The sequence below is a fragment of the Prionailurus viverrinus genome, chromosome B4, assembly GCF_022837055.1.
Source record: "Prionailurus viverrinus isolate Anna chromosome B4, UM_Priviv_1.0, whole genome shotgun sequence".
Classification (NCBI taxonomy): domain Eukaryota; kingdom Metazoa; phylum Chordata; class Mammalia; order Carnivora; family Felidae; genus Prionailurus; species Prionailurus viverrinus.
The window spans coordinates 112,365,689-112,374,458 of NC_062567.1; the positions used below are offsets into that span (position 1 = coordinate 112,365,689).

Below are 8,770 nucleotides of genomic sequence, written 5' to 3' on the forward strand. Positions count from 1 at the left end.
CCACTAAGCTATTTTATTTTTATTTTTAAAGGTTATTTATTTTGAGAGAGAGAGAGACAGAGACAGAGACACACAGAGAGAACAAGTGGGAGAAAGGCAGAGATCGAGAGAGAGAGAGAGAGAGAGAGAGAGAGAGGGAGAGAGAGAGAATCCCAAGCAGGCTCCATGCTGCCAGCGCACAGCCCCACTCGGGGCTCGATCTCATGAACCATGAGATCATGACCTGAGCTGAAATCAAGAGGCAGATGCTTAACTGACGGAGCCACCCAGGCACCCCACCACTCAACTGTTTTCAAGTGGTTTTACCATGTTCCGTTCTCAGCAGCAATGTGAGAGTTGCAGTTGCTTCATATGCCTGCCAGAGTTTGATAATGCCAATCTTTAAAATTTTCGGCATGCTAGTGGGTGTGCAGTGGTATTTTATCATGTTTTCACTTAGATTTCTCTAAGTTCAAATTAGCATCTTTTAATGAATTGTTTGGTCATTTATATACACTCTGTGATGAAAAGTGTCTGTTTAAATATTTTGACGACTTTTTAGTTGGACTTTTATATTCTAACCAAGCTGTGAAGGTTTTTTATAAGTATTCTAGATACAAGTTCCTTATCAGATATAGAATTTTCTAATAATTTTCCAAGTCTGTGGCTTTTAAGATTTTTGTCAACATTATCTTTTTTTTTGTAACAGCTTTATTGAGATATATTCACATAACATTATCTTTCGAAGAGCAGAAAGTTTTCATTTTGATGTCAAGTCCAATGTATCAATATTTTCTTATGGTTTGTGATGTGTGTGTCCTGTGTAAGAAACAGCACTATCAACAATAGCCAAAGGATGGAGAGAGCCCAAATTTGTTATTCTTTTTCTAGAATAATCTAGAATAATTTCTAGGCCATTTGCATTTCCAAATACATTTTATTTCTTTATTTTTTGTCAAAATTCATTTCTATTAATAAAAAATAAACACTTATTCCAGTGTCAGTTGTTATACTTGAAGTGCTAATAAAAAAAAAAAAGAATTTAAAATAATCACTCCATCATCCTGTTTTGACTAAGACAATGAAGCTGTGGCTTAGGAAAAAAGTATTCAGCACCATTTGCTCATAGGCCTTTCAGAATTTATTCTTAAAGTTTCTGGAACTTTCCTGTCTGTAAAGAAGAGGAATTACTGAGCTACAAGAGGCAGCCTCTCTGGGACAACCAAAGAGAAGTTAAGCAATCATCGTAAAAGGAATCCGTGTACATTTAGCACAGTAAACTTGGACAGTACAACGATCCCCTTCCCTCTAGCTCAGGAGGGATGTGCTTCTAAGCACTGAAGTATGAAGAGGCAGACTGTTATTTGCTGTCAGAATTAGTTAATAACAGTAAATCTCTGGCACAGATGCTACTGGTCCTTAACATCCTGTGATTTTAGGAAATTCTGTAAATAGTTTGGATTTGATTCAGTTTATTCAGAAAATAAACCTGTTGAATAAGGTTCACTACTCTGCCAAAGCATCACTGGTTTAGTATCCTTATAAAATATATATAATATGTGCAGGTAAATCATAGTCTTAAAGCATATTTAGGAGTGCCTGGTGGCTCAGTTGGTTAAGTGGGTAAGCGTCTGATTTCAGCTCAAGTCATGATCTCACAGCTCGTGAGTTCAAGCCCTGGGTCAGGCTCTGCACTGACAGCTGAGAGCCTGGAGCTTGCTTCAGATTCTGTCTCTCTCTCTCTCTCTCTCTCTGCCTCTCCCCTGCTTGTGATTTCTCTCTCCCTCTCTCTCAAAAAAATAAACATTAAAAGAATAAAGTATACATATTCAAACCAAAATCTATGTCAACAAACTGCCTATAATTAAAAGCACCTGATGGAACGAAATACAAAGTTATGACAAGGGAGACTTACTCTCACTAAGCTGTGTTGCTTAGAGAAGTTACAAAAGGATGTGCCCTTAAAGCCATTCGAGGACGTGTAAGGAGACACCCTCTCCTCATTCTTTACCATAGGATTCCAACCGAGGATGGGCCAGAAATTAGCATTTTTAAATATTTCAGAAAAGTCCACAGAAGTGTTAAGACTTTTAAGAATGTCTCCCTATCTTTCTGTATCTGTGAGCAGTAGTGCTCATCAGAACTTCCTAACAGTGCAAAGGCAAAGGCAAGTGCATACATTCGCTCAGATGTTAGAAGAATGGGAGGTGAACTGTTAGGCCATCCTTAGCTGGAGCTTCTGTGGGTTTTTTACTAGATGCTGATCACCAGTGAGTCAGGTGAACTTTTGTGAGAGAATAGTGTTTGGTGGCCAAGACTTCTTTTGGGCATTTCTTTCTAAGTGGAATACACAGCAGGTAAGGGAGTAGGGGAGGTAATACAGGGAATCTACTCTTTGCAGCTCAGAAGGAGTTGAGGAAGCCCATACAGGCAGTCAGGAAGCCCAGGGGATCCTCTAGCTGTGGATAGTGGCTAACGTGGTCATCCAGAATCGACACTGTGGTGTTTTCCTGTACAGCTCCAAAAACTCTGGATAGGGGATTTACGGGATCCAATGGTCCATAGATAAAATGAATGGGGACAGTTAGAGAAGCCAGAGCTCCCATCCAGCATCTTCTAAACGTCTTCCTCAGGTTGATGTACTGTAAAAGACTGTCGATAACTAAGCTTCCATCATTGTGGCAGATCCCTGCCCACATGTCCCATGGCTCACTCTTAGAGAGGCGGGTGTACAGCCTAAAGACTGGGATGAGACCTCAAGAGAATACAAAGAAGTTCATCAATCGTGTGAGGATGGGTGACATCATGCCTCCATCTTTGAGAAACTTTTGGAGAAGGAGAGGACGGTAAGTCTCAGGAAATATACCTTCCATTTGACAGATAGAGACTCCTTATGGTAAGGCTACCAGATTGATTCTGCCTGAACCTACAAATCAGCTCCTGAGCAACGATATCTCCATAATCATGAGACAAAAGGTTGATCCTGTGGTTCTGGAACCCCAGGTACCACAAAAGTGCCTCCACAATGCTGGCCTGCTCAAACATGGAATAGTAATGTGGTCTCAATTTGTTACTGAAGCCAAAGCCCACGAAATCAAGGGCAATCACTTGATGAAACCTTAGGGTTTCCCAAATCCTCTACTAATCATAGCTGCAATGTTAGAAGGCCATGTAAAAGCACAACTATCTCAGGACTTCCACACCAGAAGAGTCTTGGTAGAAGATGCGCAATCCCTTGTAGGCGAGAAATTTGCCTGACAACTTCCAGGAGTAAAGAGCAGGAGAAAGCTGGGGATGGGGGTAGGGGGCGGGGGAGGGGTGGCATATGCAGACAGGCTGCGAGCAAGGGCACAGCCAATAGCCCAACCTGAACCCACCACTCCCTCATCCTCATCAGGTGAGACCGAGACTACAAGGCTCCATGTTTGGGGGAAACGGTTGTGCATGTGTTCCAAATACATTTTAGAATCAGTTTGTTGATTTTTACAACACAAGGAGAAAGGCTGTTGAGATTTTGTTTAACAATATTGACCTTCCCATCCATGAGCATGGTCTGTCTCTTCATTTAATTTTCCTTAACTTTTCTCAGCAAAATTTTCTTTTACATGTACAGCTCTTGCACATATTTGATTAACTTTATTAATATTTCATGTTTTTAAATCTATTGTAGGTGGTATTACTAACATTTTCAATTTCCAGTAGTTTGTTACTGGTAATTAGTAAAACTTATTTTTTGTATTGATCTTGTATCCCGAAACCTAGCTAAACTCACATATTTGTTGTAGTAACTGTTTTTGTTTTTGATTCCTTACAATTTTCTATGTAGAGATTATGCTGTTTGTAACTAAAGACATTTTTATTTCTTCCTTTACGATCTATATACTTTTATTTATTTTCTTGTCTTAAGGCACAGGCCAGTACCTCCAATACAATGGTGAAAAGAAGTTGTAAAAATGGACATTCTTGCTTTCTTCCCAATCTTAGTGGGGGAGCCTTTCAATCTTTCACCATTACAATGATGTTGGCTGTGGTTGTTGTTGTTGTTGTTGTTGTTGTTGTTGTTGTTTTGTAGGTAAGGTTTGTCAGATTGAGGAAGTTCCCTTCTATTCCTAGTTTGTTGAAATTTTTTTTATGATGGATGAATGTTGAATTTTATAAATGATTTTTTTACATGTATTAAGACATGATTTTACTCTTTTAGTCTGTTGAGATTGTGAATTACCGACTGACTGTGAATGTTGAACCAACCTCACCTTCCTGGAATATATCCAAGTGGGTCATTCATATATCATCCTCTTTATGTATTTCTGGATTCAATTTGCCATTATTTTGTGATTGTGCTTTTGAGAAATATTGGTCTATAGTTTTCTTTTCTGTATTATCTGTTTTTTTGTTTTGTTTTGTTTTGTTTTTATATCTAGAACATTCTGGCCTCCTAGAATGAGTTGTGAAATATTCCCACTTTTATTTTGGGGGGAAAATTTGACAAAGAATAAGTGTTATTTCTTAAGTGTTTGGTAAAATTCACCAGTGAAGCTTTCTGAATCTGGAATCTATTTCTTTATAACAATAGGGCTATACAGATTACCCATTTCTTTTGGGTAGGGTTTGGTGTTTGGTGTTTTATTCTTTTGTAGTGGTCATCTTTACGTGAGACGTTGTCATATTATAACTGTTTTCTGATTTCCCAGTTGCTATTAGTGATATTTATTTATTCATACCATCTTTATTTACTATGCTATCTTTATTTTTGTCCATTTAATAGCTGGAATCAACAGATTACAATATAATTAATCTGGTAGAGAATGAGCATGTGGTGGGGTTGGGGGGGAAACTAGGTGATAGTGGCAAACAGAAGGCATGATAGACTTTGGACTAAAATTCTATGTGGTGAAAGATAAGGATTTGCCTGATGACTTTGCCAGGCAAATTTGTCTCTTTTAAGTATTGGTGTTAAAAATGGGAAGGGTGGGGCGCCTCGGTGGCTCAGTGGGTTAAGCGCCCAACTCTTGATTTCAGTTCAGGTCATGAATTCAAGCCCCGCGTCGGGCTCTGCACTGAGAGCATGGAGTCTGCTTGGGACTCTCTCTCTCTCTCTCTCTCTCTCTCCTCTCTCTGCCCCTCCTGTGCGTGCCCTCTCTTTCTCCCTTGAAATAAATAAATAAGCATTTAAAAAAATAAAAGAGGGAAGGAATAAAAGAGGGGGGGGAAGGGGAGAACTTGAAATAAAATCTCTGCAACACTGGAAAAGCCAAAGGGAAAAATGGCAGGACTTACCAGCATGATGTCCACAGAGTTATTTCTAAATAGATTTTTTCAATGTATTTTATAAGAAATAAGACTTTCCTTTTATGTTTATTTTAGAATTGTTGGCACATACTGAAATGTAACAATTTCTTGATTGGGAATATTTTAAAACAAAACAAAGGAACCTAACCTTTCCCTTCAACTTCTATCCTTTGCTTTTGTTCAAATGTTGTAAATAACATTTGAAAATATTACAGCCACATTTGTTGGGATAGGTGCTTTTAGTGACTTGAATGACCTATTTAAAAAGCAACTTACCTGAGGCCCCTGGGTGACTCAGTTAGTTGAGCAGCCAACTCTTGATTTCAGCTCAGGTCATGATCCCAGGGTTGTGGGATTGAGCCCCGCTTCAGGTTCTGTGCTGGGTGTAGAGCCTGCTTGATATTCTTTCTTTCTCTTTCTCTTTCTCTCTCTGCCCCTCTTCCCTGATCGTGTTCTGTTTCTCTTTCTAAAATTAAAAAAGAAAAAAAAAAGCAACTTACCCTCCAAGCTACTTTTCCACTTAAAAATGTTTTCTTTGTTCATATTAAACTCTATACTGTTTTCCCAAGGACAATTTGTTTACAAGTACAGAATAACCTACTTAATCGACTTCGGCTTAATTTATTTACACGTAAACTAGGCATTTTTTCCTACTATTGTCAACGTGTTATGTGAATAAGATTAGGCATATGTTATAATACATTGGTGAAGAGAGATTTAAGCCATTATATACAGCCAAACTGGTGATATTATATTGCTTTCCATTAGGTCAGGGCACGACCATTATAATTTTAACATGCTACGTTAGCAGAAAAGGCCTGTATATGTGACCAGCGTGCCTTCCAATGTGTAATGCGTATGGAGGTTGTCCCATGGCTCAAGGAGATGGCAATTGTGCTATTCAGAGCTTGCCTTTTGTAGCCTTGCCACATGCCTAGGTTAAAGTTAGTCTCACCCATGACTGCCAATCTCTAGCCTGGTTCACTGGGTACTGCTGCTTCTCAGAATTCCATGAGTAAGCCAGGAGTGCTGTTTGTTATTTACTAATAGGTATTTCTTCTGACTGCTCTGCTTACCACATCATCACACCAGGCCTTGACCTTTGTGAACTTCTCTGGAAAATCAAACATACCTAGAAGCTGCCCAGGCTTATGTATAAAAACATCATCAGTTGCTCTTTGGAAGGTTGTGGAGTGGGGCTTGGAAGGTGATTTGAATGAGAAGGAAACACAACTGCTCATCAAATCCAAGTTTTTTTTTGTTTTGAGAGAACATGAATCCCGAGAAGTTAAGGGGCTTGATCAAGGTCCCCTCTCCTGTGAAGCTTTTCTGGACTTCCCAAGGTGGTTGTAGGGGTGCTCCCCAGCTGTTTGCAAAACCAGTCTGCATTTCTCTATTACTTTTAACCCTTTGTTAGCATCATCAGTGATGTCCCTCTCACTTAACTGAGACCCTCTTAAGAGTGGGCTGGATTATATTTGTCTACAAGGCCTAGAGCATTTAAATACTCATGAACATTTATTGGGTGGGTGAGTCTCTCACATGCTGTCTACTAGGTACCATAGTTGTGAGGTCAGGCTCCAGAGATTAAGAAGAAATTCTAAAACAGCCAACTTCTTCTTGGTAACAGACCAGAGTCGGAAGGCTAAGCCATAGATTAAGGTGAGCATCTGGGGAAGATGAAAAGTCAAGGGATCCAGGGCAGAAAAGTGGTAAACACATTTGTTTCCTTACTTGTGGATGCATTCAATTCATTCATTCATTCATTCATTCATTCATTCATTCACTTTATACTGGGTATCTACTATGGGCCAGGAGCTTCTTTAGGCATTGGGGATAGAGTAGTGATTATAACATACAAAATCTCTGCTTATGTTTCAATGAGAGAAAGACATTAAACAAATGACAAATAAAAGCCATTATAATGTCAGGTAGTAGTAGCTGCTGAGATGAAAAATAAAGCAGGAGAAAGAAATCGTCATTGATAAGAAACAGGAGGCCTCTCTGAGCAAAGACCCGAACAAAGTGAGGGAGTGATGCCATGAGAATATGGGGCAAAGAGCAAGTGCAAAGGCCTTGAGGCAGGCTTGTGTGTTTGAGAAATGAGGCAAGAGGATTAGAACATCGTGAGGGAGAAGAAAGAGGACAAGGAAAATTATTCTGCACCAGTGAAACGATGTCCTTTCTAGCACCAAAGTCTTATGATTGGTGATCCTCTGACTATACAACCAATTCAATACAGAAAGACCCATACAGAACTATCTTCTGTATGATGAGCATCTCTTACTTCTCCCCTGGTGCTGTGCAATACCAATTCCCTTTTACAAGGTCCTGCTTGCTCCACCCCATGATGGAGCCTACTCCTTGGTGTCCTGGCCGGCTTCAGTGCTCTGGGTCAGGGATTCCAGGAGGGAGAAGCTGGGCAGATGGCTTTTATCTCTAGTACTCTTATCTCTAGAGAAGCACTTCCTTGGAGGTTCTCCACCTCAGGACAGGGTTCTTGCCTCAGGTCCAGAGGCCCCTCAGGATTCATAGTTGGGCTTCAGGTTGTCAACTGATCCCCCAAATCTGTGCTTCCAGAAGATATTTCTGCAGAGGCTGTCTTAGATGGAGGCTGTCCACACATGCCTGGGCTGTGTAGGAACATAGAAGAATGAAACAGGTCAGGTATGAGAATCCAGCCACACTTTGTTTGCTTATTATACACAGAGGAATATGTTTCACTTTTATAGAGAAAGAAGTTCTCTCCCAGTTGTCTGGAAATATCTGGTCTTTTCGATCTTTTATTTCCCTGCTTCTGGTAGAGACTGGGGTCCAGAGAAATATCTCACCACCGTAAGAAAAACACTGCAGGTGTGATGACAAATGGCAAGTCACGTTCAGAGTTGGGGAGGCCGGGGGATGGTGAGGACTGTGGTGAATGTGCCTTCCACAGAGGCAGCCACCACTCTGCTTCAGCTGATCTCTGCCTTGAGGGAATGGGATCCAGTGTTGACAGAGTTTCAGGCTGGTTAAGAGAAAGCAGAATTCTGGATCACTTTGGGGTGAAATCTCTAGAATTTTAATTTGATTCACATGGTTTTAGAGAGAATCTTGGCACACCAACCGTGACACTCCGAGGGATCAAATATGGCCCACAGGCAGGTGGTTTGTGAACTCCAGTCTATAGATTTTACCAGAATTTCTGAGAGATCTGTGATTTTAGATTAACAACTACCATCCTAGAATATGACTCCCCTCAGCTTCTGTGACTAGAAAGACCAAGGGCATGTCCATCTCGAATGCTCCTGGGGCCCAGAAGTCTAGGGGAAAGCCATCTGCCCAGCTTCTCCCTCCTGGAATCCCTGACCCAGAGCACTGAAGCCGGCCAGGGCACCAAGGAGTAGGCTCCATCATGGGGTGGAGCAAGCAGGACCTTGTAAAAGGGAATTGGTATTGAGTAGCGCCAGGGGAGAAGTAAGAGATGCTCATCATACAGAAGATAGTTCTGTCCTGTATCTTT

At 40.6% G+C, this 8,770-nt stretch overlaps 1 pseudogene; it reads right to left on the reverse strand.

Annotated features, from left to right (window-relative positions):
• Nucleotides 1–2,381: 2,381 nt before the first annotated feature.
• LOC125170919 (mesoderm-specific transcript homolog protein-like) lies at nt 2,382–3,373 on the reverse strand (annotated as a pseudogene).
• Nucleotides 3,374–8,770: the final 5,397 nt, after the last annotated feature.